A 21,943-nucleotide genomic window follows, 5' to 3' on the forward strand; every position below is an offset into this window, starting at 1 on the left:
GCACCAAAATGATCTATTAGAGTCAAATCTAAGCCTGCCCCCTGGCTTACTAAAGAAACAAGACAAAAACTACTACTAAGAAACAAATCATGGGCAAAGTGGAGAGCTAGCAAATTATCCTCTGATCAGCAAACCTTTAGACACTTAAGAAATAGTACCAAAAAAGCCATACTTACAGACAAAATGAACTACTATAGTAAACTGCAGCAAATGAATCACAACAATCCCCAAAGGTTCTGGTCAACCTTAAATAGACTACTTCACCCAGGTCAGACTACTACACCCTCCCCCTCTGGGTCTGAAAAGAATACAACTCATGAAACTGCCAATGCCTTTAATTCCTTTTTTTCTGATACCATTAACTCACTAGCCTCTCACCTTACCATTGACAATTCTAGCATCCCTAACCACACATCTTCAAATCTGCCTACTTTCCAATTACAACCCATCTCTACCACCTTTATCCAAAAACTTATCCAAAAACTTAAACCTTGTACCCCCTCTGCTGATCAGCTACCATCAGAATACCTTCAAAAAGCAGCTAATGTAGTAGCCTATCCCATATCCATCCTTATAAACAGAACCATTAGTGAAGAAACCATTCCTGATATCTGGAAAATCTCATATATTATCCCCTTACATAAAGGAGGCAACTCTAACGAGTACTCTAATTACAGGCCTATAGCACTCATCACCCTTAGCAAAAATTATGGAGAAATGTATTCACTATCAGTTAATGGGTCACTTAACTAAACATAACATACTAACTAATTGCCAGCACGGTTTTAGGCCATTTCATAGTACCACCACAGCTCTCCTTTCCTTTACTGATTTCATCAATAAAAACCGTAACAATAATATTCTCTCATATTCTCTCATCAGCACTCTTTATTGACCTGTCAAAAGCCTTTGATATGGTCAACCACCCCCTGCTCATAAAAATCCTAGAATCTCTTTCTTTAGAACCCAAGGCTATTCATTGGTTCACTTCCTACCTCAGCAATAGGAAACAGGCAGTTCTCTGGGATAACAAACTCTCATCTCTTCTGCCAGTCTCACTTGGTGTCCCCCAAGGCTCTATTCTTGGACCTCTTCTATTCTTCTTATTCATAAATGACCTACAAGTAGCTATACCTCAAGCTACATGCATACAATCATGAGCGATTCTACACTCATATGTTCTGCTAAAACCATTTCAGAATTACAAACACTAATGCAAAATGTATTTAACGCAGTTGAGGCATGGTTCTTAAAATGCTGCCTCCTTTTGAATGCTAAAAAAAACAAACTCTTGCTCTTTAAGCCTACTATTAGGTCCTCCCCAATAGAATTCTCTATCTTATCCAAGAATGGCACCCTTATATCCCCTGACTCTACCACCAAGCTGCTAGGTGTCACTATAGACAATAACCTTACCTTTGATAACCACATTAATAATACTGTCAAAACTGTAAATAGAAAACTGGGCTCCTTCTACAGAATTAAAATGTTCTTAACTCCTATAGCCAATGCTACACTTGCCCACTCTCATCTTATTTCCACTCTTCTCTATGCTTCACCTATATACACTAACCTAAAGAAAAATAATCTCTCTAAACTGGCTAATACGTACAATAGTATTGCTAGGTTTGTTACTGGGAACCAATTTAGAACTCATCACTGTCTGAATCTACAGCAACTTCACTGGCTTGAACTAAAAAACATGTTGATACTCTCCCAACTCACCTTTGTCCATAGGATATTTTACCAACCTAATAACACACCTATACTTTCTAATCTATTTACTCCTTACACTAACCTAAATTCATTACGCTCTTCAAACAAACTTCTAGTAACCTTAACTAAGTCTAATAACATTGCTGGTGACTCTCTATTCTCCAATACCATTGGTAAATATTGAAATCTTCTACCTACTACTCTAACTTCCATTCCCTCCCCTCCCCTGTTCTCTTTAAACAAAAGCTGAAAAAACACCTTAAAATACACTGGTTATGCCCATGCTTCAATCCTGACTAAAAATTGTGACTTCCACAATTTTTTTTTTCTCTCTCTCTTTAACACCTTCTTTCTATTCGCTCTCTACTACCTACACTTTGAGAAGTTTCCCTAACAATCTACTTCTTTTACAAGTAGCATCTATTACAATCCATTAAAGAATTTTTAATGTAAAAGAAATTTCCTGAATGTGCTCTACACTTGCCACAAATATTTTACTGTTACAGAATCTTTCTATTTTTGTATTTCTATAACTACAACTTAATTGTTTTCTCTACAGGGTATGTATGTAGAATTCTGTAATGTAGTCTTGAATCATGTTTTAACCTGCTACTTATTTTTTCTTTTTATGTATAATGTAACTGTGTTTTGTCTCTATCTGGAGCTTTTCTCCCCGGGCCTCTGCTGAAAATGGAAATATATCCAGTCAGACCAGCCCGGTAAACAAATGTAAAATAAAATAAATAAAAATAAATAAAGGGTATCTGAACTTGTCAGAAATTTGAGATGCATGGCTAGGCTTAAAAAGGCCCTTGTGGTCATTAGCCTAGTAAACACCTATAAACCTATAACAAGATATTCTGGAGAGGCACTAGAAATATTTTAAAAATGTTATGAAAGTCTGTATAAAACAGAGAAATATGGAAATCAAGAAAAGGTACAAATGGAAATGTTTATGAAAGAACAAATATGCCAAGGTTAGAGGTAGATGAGGCTCAATTACTAACAGGATAGGAGATGAAATAAAAATGGTGATATATAGCCAAAGCACAGAAAGTCCCCATGAGTAGATGGTATTCCTGTGGAAGTTTGGAAGCTAGGAGGGGAAAAACTGATAAAGGTCGGGAAGGTTTTGTTTAACAGTATTTTAAGAAGAGGAGAAGCACTAACATTCGGGAAGAAAGTGGCGGTGGCTGTAATACCTAAAGAGGATAAATACCCATCAGATCCAGCTCATTTCAATCCTAAACCATGATTATGAAGTGTTTATGTCTATAATACCTAAAAGAATGGCAAAGGTGATTCCAAAATTGATAGATATGGATCAGTGTGGTTTTGTGGAGTAGAGGAAAACATTTGACATTAACAGAATGTTGATGATCCAGAGGGAAGCAGAATGTAAGAAAATACCACTGTTGTTGGTAGGTCTTGATGCAGGCAAAGCATTTGACAGAGTAAGCTGGAATTGTATGAGCATGGCAATGAAAGCATTTGCATTCCATGCTAAAATTATTAGTTTAAGTAGGAGGATATATGAGGGACCAGAGGTGAAAAGTAAAGTGGGTGGGTTCCTGTCTGATAATTTCTGTTTGAGTACAGGAACCAGCCAGGGGTGTCCTCTTTCCCCATTGTTATTTGCATTATATTTAGAACCATTGACAAAGAAATTCAAGGATATACTTGGCATGGTAGTCAAGAAAAGCTGACTTTCATTGCAGATATTATTTATACCTGATAAAACCAAAAAAGTACATTTAAGTGTTGTGGAACATTTTGAGACTATTTCAAATATTTTTGGATACAAACTTTTAAAAATCTAAAACAAAGGCAATAGCTGTAAATTATGTACCCACACAAGAACTGGTTCAGCCATATCCATATTTATGGGGACATGAAAAATTGAAGTACTTAGGAGTATGGATTAAAAAGAAATTGGATTTGGTAGCTAAGGATATGTGAGAAGAGACTAAACAAAAGATAATATAAAAACTGAGAAACTGAAAGCTCTGTTTTATGGATATGGATAGCAAGATACAAGCAGTTAAAATATTTTTTGTCCCCTTAGTTTTATACACAGGTCAGGCATATTTTTATCAAACAGAGGGGAAGCAGTGGATAGCAACTAATAAAGAGCTGAAGGATTTTATCTGAAGGGGAAAATGGCAAGAGTCAAGTGGCATAAGCTGATTCATCCAATAGAACAAGGCAGTCTGGGATTACCCAATTTGAAGGGGTATTTCAAAGCTACACAGTTAAGGTTCCTATACATAGCACAAGCAGAAACTTATAATTCAAAGTTGAAAGGGATAATGATGAAACACAGGGGAATCTCAAGAAACAAGGAGAGACTGGGATTTTGGATGTAGATTCTTAAGGATAATAACAATAACCATATAGAATATTATATTCTTAGAGTAGAATAAAATATTCTAAGAACTAAGCCAATGTGGGAATGAAGAAAGGAGATTCTGGCAATAGGGGTGACTGCAATTAGGGATACAGACAATGGGTAAGAAGGGGCTGGAATTTATTGGAGAAAACTGACAAATGAACCAAGGCACTGGGACCAAATAAGTAGACAGGGAAAGGTTATAGAATGGGAAGAGCCCAAGTATGTATATGGACTGCAGGATAGAAATTGCCCTCCCTATCAAAGATTAATATCAGAGAATAGGCAAAGAGAAAGAAATAGGGGGATCCTAAGCAAAAGATCAGCATTGGTAGAGTTTTAGTAGAATCTAGCATACAAGTTGCCATTAAGAAAGGAATAATTAGTAAAGCATATAAAATATTACCTGATAACTATAAGAATCAATCAGAGGATGTTAGGAAGGATTGGGAAAAGAGATTAGATAAGCAATTCAAAAAGGAACAATGGAGGGCTATATGTATGTTTCCCAAATATGCAACAAAATCTAGAAGATTTAGGATCTTTGCCAAGCAGACTTCAAAGAATTTTTCCTCAGGTAGGCAGCAAATGTTGGAGGTGTGATGTGTTTTCTGGGAGTGTGGTGATTTGGCTGGCTTTGGGGATTCCTTGCAGACTGCTCTGTCAAAGATAATGGGTGAGCAAATTAGAGTGACTGGGGAGATGATTTTTTTTTGAGCTATGATACAGAATCGTAAGGCCTTGCTAAGCCTAATTATGATGACTGCCAAAAAAGTAATTACTAGAAAATGGAACTCAAAGTCTAAACCAACTTTACTAGAAGTAGTGAAGATAGTAACAGAGATAAAACAACTGGAATTGGGATATTTAGAAAAGGGTAGAAGCAAACTGCACAGGAAAAAAATGGTAAATGTGGAATTGATACATGCAGAGGCAGAACAAGTTTTAAAAGAAGGCAGAATTTCAGTGAGCTATGTAATGGTTGACTAACAATGACTGTATATGTTAAAAGTGATGTGTAATGTTTCCACCTACAGTTGTGTTGGCACAGTTTCGAATGTGTGATATTTGCAACTGAGATTGTGTCACTATAGTTTATTTTCATTTATATAAATGTAACATGGCATATGTCATACATGATAATTTAATAAAGATGTTTCTTGTTTAAAAAATGTTAATTATTTCCGCTATAATTTTATAATTTGTGTCTGTTGATGTGGAATATAACCTGAAAATAATTTTTGATAAAAGGATAAAAATACTCCCATATTCTCAGAGGTTTTAGATTTTAAACCTGGGGAAGAATTTAGCTGATTTATAAAATTATTATAATTATGTGAGAAATGATTTTTAAAAGTGAACCATGGGAGTCTGCAAAATTATATCTTTCTTTTCTAGATTTTAAGAGTTCTGCCTAATCAGTTTTTAAACATAAATGGTCCCATTCCAGTAAAAGCTTTGAACATACTGCAGCATATTTTTCATAATTAATATTCATGAGCTGATCTAAAATAGTGATTTGGTCACCTAGTAAATATAGTTTCTTTTTGTTCTTAGTTTTGGCATGCTAGTATATTTAAATTAAATGCCTGCAATGAATGATTTAAATGCTACCAAAGTTATAGTAAAATGGGTGTGCTATGACTATTTGTCCAGTATATATTAATGACCTCTTTCATTTCATAGAAATAAATTGAAAAAAAAAAGAGTTGTCTGTGTAATAATCTGTTCTTTAATTTGCATCTCTTTATGTACTGATTCAAACAATTTATATTAAGTGATATTAAATTTAATGTGACGGCTTCTCTACCCTGACCAGTAATCAAGCAGCCTCAATCCTCACCACTGAAACTGGTTACAGATGGTCACTAAAAACAGGAATAGATTTACACAGTATTTTAAGATGCAGCTCTCTGCATCAAGGACAATTTCCCCTAAGATCACACAGGGAACACCCTCCAGACCTGGGACCAGACTCTCTTTCTCTCCAGATCCCAAACAAGACTCACCTTGGAGCACTGTGTCCCAGTTCCAAGAAACTGAAACACCCACACCTGGGTATTTGATTTTCACACACACACACACACACACACACACACACACACACACACACACACACACACACACACACACACACACACACTACTGGGAAAGGCTGGCACAGATTCAATAGCTGTGTGCCTCTCTAAAAAGATTATAAGGTACACACGCTACCACCAGTCAACTACTGTTAGGCTGTTACAAGGGTATCCAATTATAGTGAGTAAAATCAATACTAGTATAAATGGTATGGTGTAACCAAAGCAGACAGACTTTTTGGAATGGCCATGGGGTCAGTAAAATAAGCACAAGAACTCTCAAGATGTTAAAAGTATTCTCTAAAAGACCGGCCACAATGAAAGGTATAAAATATTTAATAATAAATAACTACAGAGTTCCAGTCACAGGAGAAATAAAAATAACACATCTGGACAGATTCAAACAGATGTAGAAAAACACTACTTATCTAATATCACTGTATTTCCTGTCTAAAGAATAACTGTTCCCTAGCTAGCTTAATTAATACAACAAGGCAAGATTAGATGCTGAGATGCTTACTTCCACAAGACAAGGTAATGAGCTTCAAACTAAACTGAACTGAACAACTAACTCATCTGATCAGCTGACTGTGATAACTGACATAGATCTTTATATCAGTTTCCAAAGAAAACAAAACAAAACAAACTGCTGTGAGAGTTACATCCTTTCAGTGCTGGTTACAGAATGACATCACATTTGATCACCTGACTGGTACAATACACATTCAGAGCTTTGTTAAAATCTGTTGCAGTATTTAAAAATTATAAAACAATTTCAAAAACTTCTACTTTTACCTTTCAGAATTATTTGTTTAAATATACATTTAATCAGTTATAATAACACTGTTGACACACTTCCAACACAAATATTCACACAAGTCAATGTGACAGTGAAATGACACAAAATCATCCACAAAAGTCCAGCTAACTATGGTGGCATATGTTATACATGCACTGCTCTATTCTCCCTGACACAGATGGCAATACCTTACATCATCACATCTAACATAAACTAATATAATTCTAAAAACTAATCAGTAAAAACTAAAAGAAAAACCTAGCCAAGCTTGACTTCCCACTGTGTGATTCCTTGAAATCTATTGCATTAGAGGTAACATGAGATATATGCAAATGACCTCTTAAGGACAACAGGTGTTTCAGTTGTATTGCAGTTCTGAATGTCTAAAAACTGTAATATTTTTAATAAAACAAATTATTAAGGTCTCTCAATTTTAATATGCATGTGTTTAGAAAGTAGTATCTCTTTATACTAAAAAATGACCCATAGTGCTGAGAGAACCCAATTCTTAAAAAAGAAAAACTAATTTAATAAAAGGAAAATAATAAAACTGAAAATGAAAACAAAAATGAGAAGCAAAGTCCTAACTGAAAATGAAAGAAGAAATGTTCATAGTATGAATTTTCCCATCATGTGTCTGACAATAAAAGTGTTCAAAGCTGTGAGTTCAATTGATGCCACTTCTGGGGATAAATATGAAAGATAAATTTCCTTATAATTTACTACAGGAGTTGCTGGAAATATAATCCTGGAAATGATTCCCTTGACCCATAACTGCTTCGGTATACCATAAAAGGATCTTTTATTTACAACATCCAGAGGTAAATCTTGGAAAATCAAAATTGGGATTTGATAAAACAATGGATTATAAATCCTTTGGGATGTGAAAAAGCCTTGTTCATGTCATATAAGGTCTTACATTTTATGATGATTGGATGTTTGCATCAAGGTTTTAGGGGACCAACTCTATGAGCAGGGCCTTGGAAAATAGATGATATCTCAGGTAAATTAGTTTTTATAGCCAAAACTTAAAAAATCTTTTGTATTATCTCCTGATTTGGTTTCCCACTATCCATATAATATGGTAATCCCATAAATATCAGGTTCAATCTTCTGGATGTCATCTCAAGATTTAATTTCCATTCTTGCAATAAAGTTAAAGAGTCTTTGAGATATTTATGTTCAGTTGCATATTGCTCATAATTATTTGCCAAAAAAATGATCCATGTCAGATTTTAGTTGGCTATCCTCAGTTTAGTGAGTTGATCTTTCTCCTGGAATAATTATTTTTTGGCATGATTCACATCTTATTTAATCTTGATCAAGGGACCAATAGCTGAATTTAGGGAGTCCAGTTTTTTAATTATTTCTTGTGTTCATGGAGGAATTTGTAAAGAGCCTGCTGGATCAGTTATGTTGGCATCACATTCTTTAAATTCTGAAGCTGAAATAGGAGCCATCTTCTCCAGTAAGCTTGCATTACATATATCAGAATATGGTTCAAAGGCTCCTTGCAAGCTAGTACATCTCATTTATATATGTCATTTCATAGATGAAGCTTTAGAGATTATAGGAAGCCCCCACAGAATTTATGTAAAGCTATCACTCTTTGTCAGGGAGTTTGTAAGTATACAGAAGGTAATCCTTATCAGAGTCATAGCAGAGTCAGAAAAGTTATTTATCATGTTATTGTTTGCTGACTCACCAGATAAAAGAGATGCTGATATGGCAAAATAAGATGAAACAGAAACAGAAATGATTGCACTATCTTCCAAGTCAACTGCATTAGGAGAATTACCAAATAGTGAAGCTTCTCCCAGTATTACAGATGGAGATGGTGATAATAGAGCTGCTGAGCCATCCACAACAGGATTTGATCTATCCTGTGCTGGTAAATTTGAATTTGATTTTGGGCAAAACTCTGCATCCTTTTTGGAATGATTGTAGGAAGACCTGTTGATTTGTTATGAAGGAAATGTGTATTCATGGTCAGCATACCAGAGACTAAAGAGATATATGTGGACTTTCTTTGCAGTTCTGCTATGGTAGCTGTAAAGGTAACTGTAACAACAGCAGAATGGAGATTAAAAAAAAATGATCTCTTTCTTTGTGTTAAATTCTTATTAATCCAGTTAAAAAAGAAACAGCAATAACAAAGTATATAATGCAATTTGAATCAGCTGTGACCAATGTGAATGACGTCAGCACATCATTACTTCACAGCTCATCCATCCCAACAGGTGTAATCCAGTGGCCATAAACCGTATTATAAACAGAGCAGTTAAAGAGTTCCTACTAGACCAGAGAGTTTGGGGTAAACTCAAGGTTATAAAGGGGGTATGTCTGGGATTGTTTGTTACTTCTTGAATGCTGCTTGAGCTGAGGTGCTAAAGTGAAGTGTATTTAATAAATTGTTTTTGGGTCAGCAGCCTGATGGTTTATTTCATTTTTTTTATTTTTGTGTAGTTTATATACTCAATATTATTTCTGGTTCTTAAGAAAACACAGGACCTCAGACCAATCTTTCACCTTAGTAGTCTTAGTCTGTATGTACGGAAAATCAGGTGTCTGATTGTCATGGAGCACTCAATCTTTCCTTCCATACTGGACTTTCAGGATATCTACCTCTACACAAAGATTGCCCAAAGTTCCAGAAAGGTTCTCACTTTCCATATAGGAGCCAGTCATTATAAGGTTTGTACCCTGTTCATCAAATGTAGTGGCTGTATCTCAAATGAGATTTTGGAGGATCCACATCTCTTCTTACCTGGATGACTGGCTTATTTTCTCTTGCACCAAGTTATTGGAAGAAGTAAGGAATTAATTACCGCCATTAAGTCTACCCCTGTAAATATCAGGTACCACTGCAAATTCACAGTTAGAGATGGCTCAAAACCTGGACTTTATAGGTTGCTATCTAGACACTGTAGAAAAGATTAAGAAACTACCTCAGGGGAGGATACTTTCTCTTCAGTTAGTGGTTCATTTTCTCTTAATATATCTATCTAACTCCTTACATGATTCCCAAAGTACTAGGGCTGATGATAGCTACCATAATCTTATAATTCCAGGCAAGATATTACATGAGGATATTCCAGTGGACCCTCAAAATACAGTGGACACACCTGGGTGAAGATATGGTTAGAACAGTTCAGTTATCTTAAGGATACAAAACTGACAGTGATGGTTATATACCCAAAATCTCATTTCCTGATGTCCCACCATTCACCTTTTACTAATGGCCCCATTTACCATGGATGTATCTGCCCTGGATGGTGGGGGGGTTACTGTGAAGGGTAGACAGTCCAAAGAACTTAGACTCAGTGCAAGAGGACTATCTGAACATCAGTGTTTTGAAGATGAGAGTGATTGTCCTTACATTTCAGGCCTTCAAGTACCACCTCCTGCATAACAACTTAACAGTGGTGTGGTACATAAAAACAAGGTGGCACAAGGTCCTATCCCCTTTGTCAATAGACTGCAAGAGTTTGGGAATGGGCAATATCCTTGCAACACTTTCTCTTAAACCTGATCACATTCCTGATCACATCCACTGTTTAGTAGTCAGGCTCAACAGATATACTCTGATGCTCCACTAGTGGTCGATCAGCCCATAATTAGAGGAAGCCTTGCTGTGATCTGTTTGCAACCCTGGCCAACAGCAAATGAAGCAACTTCTTTTCTTATCCTTCCACATGGACTGACTATAAGGGATGCTCTAGTTCATCAGTGGCTACCAGGGCTTTTTTGTACCTTTTCACCATATCCCCTAGTCACTAGATTTCTACAGAAAGATATATTATGTTGAGGTCTATATCAATACATGGAACCATCAGTTCAGTGAATGGCATTTCATCGGAAATGATGTTCACTGAATTCTGCTAATGTGCGGGGTGTGCCCCCCCTCCACTAATTATATATTCCAGCTCCGAGATTGACTGCGCTATAGTGGGGAAAGGCCAAATTTTCCGATCCTCACTGTACAGCGATCTCAGTATTAACAGTTCAATGAATGGCATGTTTGATGAAAGTGCACTGAAAATGCCATTCGTTGAACTGATTTTTTGCTGAACTGATAGGGACCCATTGTGTTGAGCAACAGTGATCCTCATAGTTCTATTCTAGCCTCGACAGCTATGGTTCTCATTGCACTGTATTCATCTCAAGAAGAATCCTATGATTCAAGATCCATTTCTGGATCTCCTATCCCATCCATCTATCTGGCATGCCTCACATAGGTATTTATGTATTTATTTATTTATTTGCATTTGTTTACTGGGAGGTCTACTGGGCCAAGGTGAGCCTGTTTTCAGTAGAGGCCCAGGGAGAAAAGCTCCAAAAACAAACAACATGATAAAGCTACAGAATCAAAATACAGAAATCAAACGGCGATGGTACAGAACACTACATTACAGAATAGGGGATACAGTAAAGTAGACAATACTAGTTATACAGATGTTAGATTTTAAGTGTGCAAGCTAAACAAAAATACAATTAATGACATGGAATAATAGCGAATGTGTGAACAATACAGTATTGCAGTTTTACAGTAGAAAAAGAAAGATGAAGAGCAGCAGATGTAAGATTCTGAAAGTAAGGTATAGCCTTAGAGCAGTTGCTATATAGGCATCAAGAATGAATAGAAGATATGGTAGGAAACTGATATAGTAGATTATGTGTGACTGGGTGGCACATGTTGGACTTAGTAAGTTGGAAGCACTGAATGTAGGTATGAGGAGTCTGAGCCATAAGTGAGATGGGCAGGAAAAGTAGGAAGGCTAGGAATATTGTTTTTTTATAGTCAGTGCTGGTACATGTACATAGCCAGTGGGAGAACATGTGTTGTTTCTGCAACATCCAGCCCATCCTACTAATTGCATGGTTTCTCCAATTCACTTAATGGTCATGGACCCTTCATACGTACCAGATTGATTCAGTTCCTCATTATTTCCCAGGAACCCTCCACTCAAAATCTTTAGCAGGGCAAATGGAAAAAGTTCTCCTTATGGCCAGTTCAACAGAGTTTATATCCCTTCTCAATTCCTATTCCTTTTGTATTAATACTTTTGGCTTGTCTGTCTGATTTGGGTCCTAACTTCTCCACTATCAAAGTGTACTTGGCAACCATATCCACCTTCCATCAAGTTTTTTTCAGTCTTCAATCTTTGGCATCTCAGAAGGCATGTTAAAACCTTCCTAAAGAGACCTTCCTTCCTTGACCTCCAATTAAAGATCCCATTCCTCCTTTGGATATTAACTTATTTCAGGAGAAGCAGTCTCATTTGCTTTTTAAACCAGCCAGTTCAACTCATATGAAATTCCTTACTTAGAAATCAATTTTCTGTGGCTTTTACATCAACAAAAAAGTTTCCAAATTGCAAGTCCTTTCCTGCCACTCCCCTTTTCTTGTTTTGCTTACAAAGATAGAATCACTTTTCAAAGTAATCCTTCATTTATGCATAATAGCTTCATAAGCTAACATCAATAAATGATTCACCTCCCCAAGCTTTTTTTCTCACTATTCCACTTGGTGGGGGGATGCATCCTTCATAATCTTGACATGCAGAGAAAACTTAAGATTTTATTTACAGTGAACATAGCAACACCAGGAAACACGAACATCTAATTGTATCTTTGACTCCTGCAAGAATGGGTCAAAATATGACCAAAGTTATCTGGTAATTAATGCAGATGACTAAGGCTTTGAGCCATTTATGAGCTGATTCCTGTAGTCAGGTGTACAGGGTTTGAGTCCTTTTACCTCCATTTGTCTTTGTGACTCTGAACAAGCCACTTAACCAGACAGTGCTTCTTGCTTGCATCTGAAAAGGGACGTGTCCAGTGGACTTACCCAGTGACAGCTGATATAATACCTGACCCCATGTAGAAAATGGGACAAAGAGGGTTAATGATGATGATGATGGTGATGATGAAAAAAAAGTTAACCTGTACAAATAGCTACCAACAGTATTTCTTTTGTGTATGATTCTTCCAACAGAACATTTCCTGTCAAACTAAAAACACATTCCACTAGACCAATGATCGCTTCATCTGCATTTTTCAGCAATTCTTCTGTGTATGATATTTGTGTTGTAGTGACATGGACTTCACTGCATGCATTCACAGGACACTAAACGATGGATATGATATCTAGGTCAGTGTCACCTTATTCCATGGTACTCTGTCATAAGGCCACGCAAGATGTTCAGCTGGGAATTCTGTCTCATGTGTTGAAATGGACTGGCTAGGTAATCTAAGATATGATAGTTATGTACTTACCTTAATGTTGGATTTTAATTATCCATGGCCATCTACTTCAACAAACAAACCATCCATGTCCCTCCAAATTGTCACCATTCCTTCAACTAATGTAACTTTCAGACCTTTGGAGGCCTGTCCAGTCCTCTCCTTCCAAGTATATACAAACTGGATCATGATAATTAGGGACTTTTTATTTATGATGACATAGGGCAAACTTAATATGGACACCTGAAAGTGGAGTGGTGCATTGTGGGAGACAGAAGAGGAGCTCAAGTTGTGAGCCAGAATCTATTTGCTGATCAGAGCTGCATGGTGGTGACCAGTTCCATGTCCAGATGTGCATGAGTTTAGATAATCAACATCCAGTGTTACGTTAAGTACATAACTGTTGTACATATGGCAGTCAAATGAGAGCACATTGTCTTCAAAAATTGCTCAGTTCCCTAATGACCATGTCAGATTTGAGGCTGATGTTTATGTGGTATGTGTATGGATGTGTATGTTCCACAAAGGATACAACCCTACACTTTTTAACATCTAGCTTTAGGTTGTGGCCAGGGTACCATAATGCTATACTAGTTAGGCCTTAGTGGAGGATTTTGAGTGTTCACCAGAAAGCTGATGATAGCTCTGAGGTTGCAATCATCTTAACATCAGCTTTAACCTCAGAGAGAGATAGAGAGAGAGAGAGAACTAAATAGCAAAAATAAAAAAATAAAATATGCAGCCCTATCACTAATCTTTAAGATATCCCACTCTTAAGAGCTTTATAGAGGATAGCTTGCTCTCACTCCTGTTTGATTGGGTTCAGTCAGTGAACCATTTCAATATCCCCCTGGGTTACATAAAGGTTTAGACTTACTTGATTAGTATGTCAATAATGCCAGAATGTGGAATGGCATTGAGGGCCTATTTATACTGATAAGATCCCACCCAATGCCTCAGTGAATTTATAAAGAAGTCCACTAAGTTTAGTAGACAGGCTCTTTCTTTTACATGCACAGATTGGTGTGGGTCCAGGGGCTACATACTGCCAATTTCTCTGTTCATTAATGAAACAGTGATGTGTTCCATTACTTTATAAATAAGTTTGGTAAGGCTTATTGGTCTATAGTTGTCAAGATAGCTTTACTGTCACTGTTTCTAATTAATAAGTAAATACATGCATATTAAAATAAAATAAGGAGATTGCAAAGCCAGATATTATTACCACTAAAAGTATTGTCATTTTTCTGTCTTTGGTTGTAAATTGAGATTAAGTTATTTAGAATCACCTATACTGGTATGGTTTTACTTATATATGGAAACCGATTCTGTTGTGATTTATATACCTAGTTAATTTTTCTGCAGATTACTTTGCCTGTATCATTACAGCCTTGGGGCAGACGATAAATACAACAGCGCCTTGCTATGTATTTGTGTACTTTTTCAAGTCTTGTGTTATTATACAGTAGACTTTGTAAGTAATGCTGGTCTTAAAGCAAATTGCTTCCATGTCCTGGCCCTATTAAGCAGACAGTTATATAAAATCGTATGCACCTGCTTTGGAGTTTCATTTGTGTGTTTTTTTTTCATTTTATACCCTCTTAATATAATGCTATCTTTATACCAGTGGTAATTTAGAAAGGTTGTAGCAATTAAAATAGTAGAAAGTATTTCATAATTAGTGGTTCCCCTATCAAATGCTTTTATCTTTACAATGAGAAATGAATAATTATCTGACTACTCTAAATATAACAACTTTTCTGAATGTTTTGACCACCTTTTGACAATGATGTTTATATTTTAGTGGTGGTACATTTTTTGTGGATTGTATTTGCACATGCTTTGTTTATCACATCTCCAACATTTGCCATCTATCTGAGGAAAAATCTTTGAAGTCTGCTTGGGGTATAAAAATACCTATGCAAACACTTTCAAGCAAAAATCTTAAATCTTCTAGTCTTTGTTGCACACATGGGAGCCATATATATGTCCTTCCATTGTTTCCTTGTGAATTGCTTATCACATCTCTCTTCCCAATCTTTTCTAACCTCCTCTGATTGATTACTATAGTTATTGTGCAATATTTTGTATGCCCTCCCTTTTTAACAGCAGCTTCTGTTCTAGATTCAACTAAACCCTCTACCCGAGTAGGTTTTTCACGTAGGATTCCCTATCCTTTTCTTTTTGCCTGTACCCTAATAGCAATCCCTGATACAAAATGCAGTCTTTAGCTTGCAGTCCTGATGTATTCTTGGCCTCTCCCCATTTTATTACATTTCCTTCTCTAGTTATTTGCTCCCAATAATTTGGTTCATATGTTGTTTCTGGACTAATGATCACTAGGGCCCTTACAAGCATAGCCACTCACTTCAAGCAATCTGCATCCCAAGTAGCACATGGGGATGAATGTTAGCAATCAGGTAGATAAGGATTTGTGTGTGTGTGTGGGGGGGGGGGTGTTAGTTAGGATAATACTTTTCTTATCGATGGCCTTTGTCCATAAGAGACATGGGGGCATGATCAGGGGTAAATATGTGACTTCCCATCCAGTTGTCAAGATTTTGTTTAAAGAAGTTCATGGATGAACTCTGTTTTACATGAACTGAGAGTCTATTCCATAGCCTGGGGATCATTTAGGACACATATCTGTCTCTCCAGCATGTTCTGTTTATGTCACAAGCAAAGTTCATATCCCTGGATCTGGTGTTTCAGGTGTTGTTTGTTTTGCCCACGTGCAACAGATCCATCAGGGCTTGGACTAAGGAAGCCCTGTAAGACAAGCAAAGATCCCTTCTAAGTAGCCTGTAAGAGAGTGAATACAGAAACAGAGCCTTTAGGTGATCAGTGTATGAGAACATATTCATGCCCTGAATTCACCGGGTGAGAAACCTTTGGGGGCATTCCAACTGTTGCAAGTGTCTGGTAAGATACATGCCAAAGAGAACATTGTATTCATTGATAGGTCTGATTAGGGCTGAAAAGAGTGATACTATAACTTCCTTGGACCTGGATGCCATACCCTTACATATAGGTTGGGCAACATAGAATGATTTTCTTATTATCTTAGCTACATGTTGGTCAAAGGCCAGCTTGCTGTCTACATGCAGTGGATATTAAAAGTGACACACCCCTGCTAAAATGTCAGGTTTTGTGATATAAAAATGAGACCACAATAAATAATTTCAAATCTTTTCTCACCTTTAATGTGACCTATAACCTATACAATTCAACTGAAAAACAAACAAATCTGTTAGGGGAAAAATATAAAAAATAAAAAAAATTACAAAAAGCTGGTTGCATAAGTGTGCACACCCTTAAACTAATACTTTGCTGAAGCACCTTTTGATTTAATTACAGCATTCAGTCTTCTTGGGTACAAACCTGCCATCAATTAAAAAGACTCTGATTAACCCCAAATAAAGTTCAGATGTCCTAGTAGGATTTTCCTGACATTTACTCAGTTGCTTGCTACAGCAAAAGCCATGGTTCGCAGAGAGCTTACAAAGCATCAAAGGGATCTCATTGTTGATAGGTATCAGTCAGGAGAAGGGTACAAAAAAATTTCCACAGCATTGGATATACCATGGAACACAGTGAAGACAGTCATCAAAAAGTGGAGAAAACATGGGACAACAGTGACGTTGCAAAGAACTGGATGTCCCTCCAAAATTGATGAAAAGACAAGATGAAAACTGGTCAGAGAGGCTGCCAAGAGACCTACAGCAACACTGAAGGAGCTGCAGGAATTTCTGGCAAGTACTGGTACTACATGAGACAACAATCTCCCATATTCTCCATATGTTTGGACTATGGGGCAGGGTTGCAAGACGGAAGCCTTTTCTTACACAGAAAAACATCCAGGCCCGGCTAAAATTTGCAAAACAATACATCAAGTCTCCCAAAAGCATGTGGGAAAATATGTTATGGTCTGATGAGACCAAGGTTGAACTTTTTGGCCACAATTCCAAAAGGTGCACTTGGCGCAAAACAACATTTCTCATCACCAAAAGAACACCATCCCCACGGTGAAGCCTGGTGGTGGCAGTATCATGCCTTGGGGTTGCTTTTCTTCAGCTGGAACTGGGGCTTTAGTTAAGGTGGAGGGAATTATGAACAGTTCCAAATATCAGTCACTTTTGGCCCAAAACCTTCAGGCATCTGCTAGAAAGCTGAGGATGAAGAAGAATTTCACATTTCAACATGACAATGACCACAAGCATACATCCAAATCAACAAAAGAATGGCTTCACCAGAAGAAAATTAAAGTTTTGGAGTGGCCCAACCGGAGCCCAGACCTAAATCCAATAGAAAATCTGTGGGGCGACCTGAAGAGGGCTGTGTACAAGAGATGCACTCACAATCTGACAGATTTGGAGGACTTTTGCAAGGAAGAGTGAGCAAATATTGCCAAGTCAAGATGTGCCATGCTGATAGACTTCTACCCAAGAAGACTGAATGCTGTAATTACTTCAACAAAGTATTAGTTTAATGATGTGCACACTTATGCAACCAGCTTATTGTACATTTTTTATTTTTTATATTTTTCCCCTAACAGATTTGTTTATTTGTCAATTGAATTGTACAGGCTATAGGTCACATTAAAGGTGGGAAAAGTTTTGAAATGATTTATTGTGGTCTCATTTTTTTATATCACAAAAACCTGGCATTTTAACAGGGGTGTGTACACTTTTTATATCCACTGTATGTTCCCAGATCCCTTTCTACTGGGTCGACTCTTAGAAGCATTTTATTCATGGAGTAATTAACCTGCATTGACAGTTTCCCAAAGGGCATTAGAATGCATTTTTTGGCACTGAGTTTTAGGCCATGGCTTTAGCACCAGTCATTTGTCTATGTTAAACCCACTTACAAGATGTTTGTGTCTTGGGGGACTCTATAATAGTTCCCAATTTACAGTCTTCTGTGAATTTGGTGAGCCAGAAGCCTTTAACATTAGCCTTTATGTCTGAGAAGTAGATGCCAAACAGGAATGAGCCCAGTGACAGAGACTTGTAGTGCTCCGCTACTGACTGGTTTCTTGGTGGAGGTGGTCTCACGATCCAGACTTCTTGGGTCCTGCCTGTGAGCCAGCGGACAATCCAGAAATGTATGTAGGGATTAATGCCTGAGAGGGGTATTGTATCAAATGCCTTAGCCAGGTCAAGATATGCAGTATACCCTCATCCATTACCTTGGTGACCCTCTCAAAGAAGTCTACTAGGTTAAGTAAACATGCTCTTGATTTAGCAAAGCCAAATTGGAATGGGTCCAGTGTCTGTAATTTGCCAATATCCTTATTTATCATTTCCATGATAATTCGTTCCATGGCTTTGCATATTAGTCTTGTTAGACTGATGGGTCTGTAATTCCCCAGGTCAGTTGAAGGTTTGCCTTTATGGAGGGAAATGACTGTTGCAGTCCTCCATTCATTTGGAACATAGCTTGTTTCATGGCTGAAGTTGAAGAGTACCTCAAGTTGTCTTGATAGGTCATGTTTTAGACTGTTCAAGAGCCAATTTGGAATGTTGTCAGGACCCAAGGTTTTCTTGGCTTTAGCGAGTGCTGCCAGCACCTGGTCCCTGCTGATAGCTGGGGGATCTATGTTGGAGGGGATTTCACCTGGTGGAACTGGGGAGGAGTGGAGGGTGAAGTTTCAGCTGAATGTATCAGCCAGGAGATTTGCTGTGTCACTCTGATTGGTATAGGTGGTACCATTCACCACCAGTTCAGAACACTGTTACTGTATGTATTACCACCTCTAAGGTTTTGGACATATCTAAAGAAGGCCTTCTGATTGTTCTTAGCCTGCAATGCTATCCTGACCTCATAGTTGGCCTTGCTGGACTTAATTAGACCTCTTAGTTTTTTGTCTAGCTTTGTAAGAGATCACTTGGCTTTAACAGAGTTGTTTTTCCTGATTTTAGCCATAAGTTTTCTTCTTTTATTATATACCCTCTTTATGTCAGGATTCCAGTGAGGTTTGTTTTCAGTGTTATTTCTGGTAGGTATGGTAGCCTCTATGCAGCCATTTGCATGTTTGTATAGTGACTCTGAATAATTCTGCATAGGTAGCTGTGTCTCTGGGTAGGGAGGAGCCTTGAATTTTGAAAACTATCACTTAGGATGCAGTTTGCCTTTGAATAGATCCTAACTGTAACTGGGTTATCTGGATTTTCTGGATTGATTTTTACTTCAAATGAGACAGCTTTGTGATCAGAATTCACTATTGAGGACATGCCCTGGTGGGGGGTGATGGTGCAACACTCTCCCATGTTGGTGAGTACCACATCCAGTATGCTTGATCATCTGGTTGGAGCATGCACTATCTTTTCCAGGGTGTATGTGTTAATAAAGTCCAGAAAGCATTGCGCCTGTGAGTTTGAGTCAGCGTACATTTCCCAGTCTATAGACAGGCAGCTAAAGTCACCTATGAATAGGGTGTTTGGTTGGATAGTAAGTGCCTTTAGTAGGTTTAAGTAAGACTCTAGGGACTTAGACGATGACCTGTAGCTAGCCATGATATGATGAGGGAACTTACCTATGGTGACTTACACATGGATGAGCTCCATGGTGTCATCCTGTTTAACCAAGCTGGAGGTATGTTTGTTACTAATGCAGACTGAGACACCTCCATCTTTTGGCCCCAGTCTGTGCTGTTGTTAATATAAATGTGTGGGAGGAACTGTAGCCTTGCACTGATGGAGTACTTTCTATGGCTTTAAACCAAGTCTCGGTCACAGCACAGGTTTCTACATTCTGCAGAGTAAGGATGTTTTGAAGAATGTGGAGTGTTTTGTTTAGGCTCCTAGCAGTGAGCAGTAACCTTAAGGTTGCCTGTAGACTTTTTCACTATATTGGTAGTTTTGTCTTTTTGGCATAGCCTAAAAAAGGGTCTAAGGGGGTAAATAAAGTTTTAGCCAATCTTCAAAAGCATGGCAGGGGCAGGTGTAGGTCTTTTGACCTTGTTCTCCCATGCTGACAGATATCAGTCCCCCTGTAAAGTCACCGGAAACTAAGCCAGTTATTAAAACCAATCACTTTATGTTCATACTATAGCATCATCCTTGGTGAAGGTAGAATGCAGCTCAATGCAAGACTCGTACCTATCTGTGACACATATTCCTAGAGATCCATTATGTCTCATTTCATATAGTCCATTGAGGTCATTTACACCCACATGGACTATGATAAAATCGTATTGACACCTGGGGTGTAGTAACTTGAGTGTGTGCATGATATTGGGGATCCTGGCTCCAGATAGGCAACTACCCGTTATCTTCTCCTTGTCCAACCAGGTGAGTGGGGCATCTATGCATCTCACAATGGAGTCCCCAATGGCAAGGGAATTGTTATAGGTATTAGGTAAAATGTATCCTTGCTTATGGGCTTTGCAAACTCGTAATCCCTTGAAAATGCACTGAAATTCATAATTTCCTGCAAGGTATTAAAACTCAAACTCATAATTCCTTCAGCAGTCTGTTAGTTGGTTAGAGGATTCAGAGACAGGCCTGATCAAGTTAATTGACTAACCTGCCAACTCCTTACTTAACTAGGGCATTACACACCATACCTCTCACCCTCTTAGTGCAATAAATCTGGACAAAACTTAAAATACTGGGGAAACATTGACCCATAAATAGGGACAGATTTTAAATATTGCTCTTTTAACTTAGAAAGTGGCTAGAATAACAGGATTTGTGTTAGCAGGGGTCCAGGGAAGTAAATAGTGTGGGAAGAAATAGCCAGGGAATTGTTTTGGCTAGGCTTGTATAGGCCCTAGGGCCGATAGCCTAGTACCAACCTATGAATCTATGAACCTATAAGCATGTAGTTTCTGAAGGATATGAAGTCTGAAATTCATATATATGTCATTATTTAGTGACTTTAATCCTCAGTGATTTGCCAGAAAACCACAAATTTTATGTGAAATAGATGAAAGCTATGAGGCTAAATCTGGACAGTTGAGAGGTATGTTACATACAAACGTATGTGTGTGCACACACACACACACACACACACACACACACACACACACACACACACACACACACACACACACACACTTTCTCTCTCATATAGCAACAAACAGCGACACACACAGACACACACACACACACACACACACACACACACACACACACACACACACACACACACACACACACACACACACACACACACACACACACACACACTCATTCCTTCTCCCTCACACAGCAACACACACAAACACACGCACACCTTTTCTCTCATACAGCAGTGAATGGCCAGTTTAAATTCCACACACACACCCCTTCTCTGTCATACAGCAGCACACACACACTTTATCTCTCATACAAACAGAGCAGCTAGTTTAAATTACATACCTACACATACACATACACACACACACACACACACACACACACACGGACGCATGCATGCATGCATGCATGCGCATGCGTGTACACACACACACAAACACACACACACACACACAGACACACACAGACACACACACACACACACACACACACACACACACACACACACACACACACACACACACACACACATATTTGACTTCAGTGGCGTGCAAGATTTTCTCCATGCTGTAGCACACTTCTACATTTTGTAGTTACATAAAACATACACTGTACACTGAGCACAGCATTCATTACTTCTTCTGCCCCCATTTACTTGGTTATTAATGCTGTGGGCAAGGCAGTATGTGTT

The sequence above is a fragment of the Protopterus annectens genome, chromosome 9.part0 (assembly GCF_019279795.1).
Source record: "Protopterus annectens isolate FY-2018-M chromosome 9.part0, PAN1.0, whole genome shotgun sequence".
NCBI classification, from domain to species: domain Eukaryota; kingdom Metazoa; phylum Chordata; order Ceratodontiformes; family Protopteridae; genus Protopterus; species Protopterus annectens.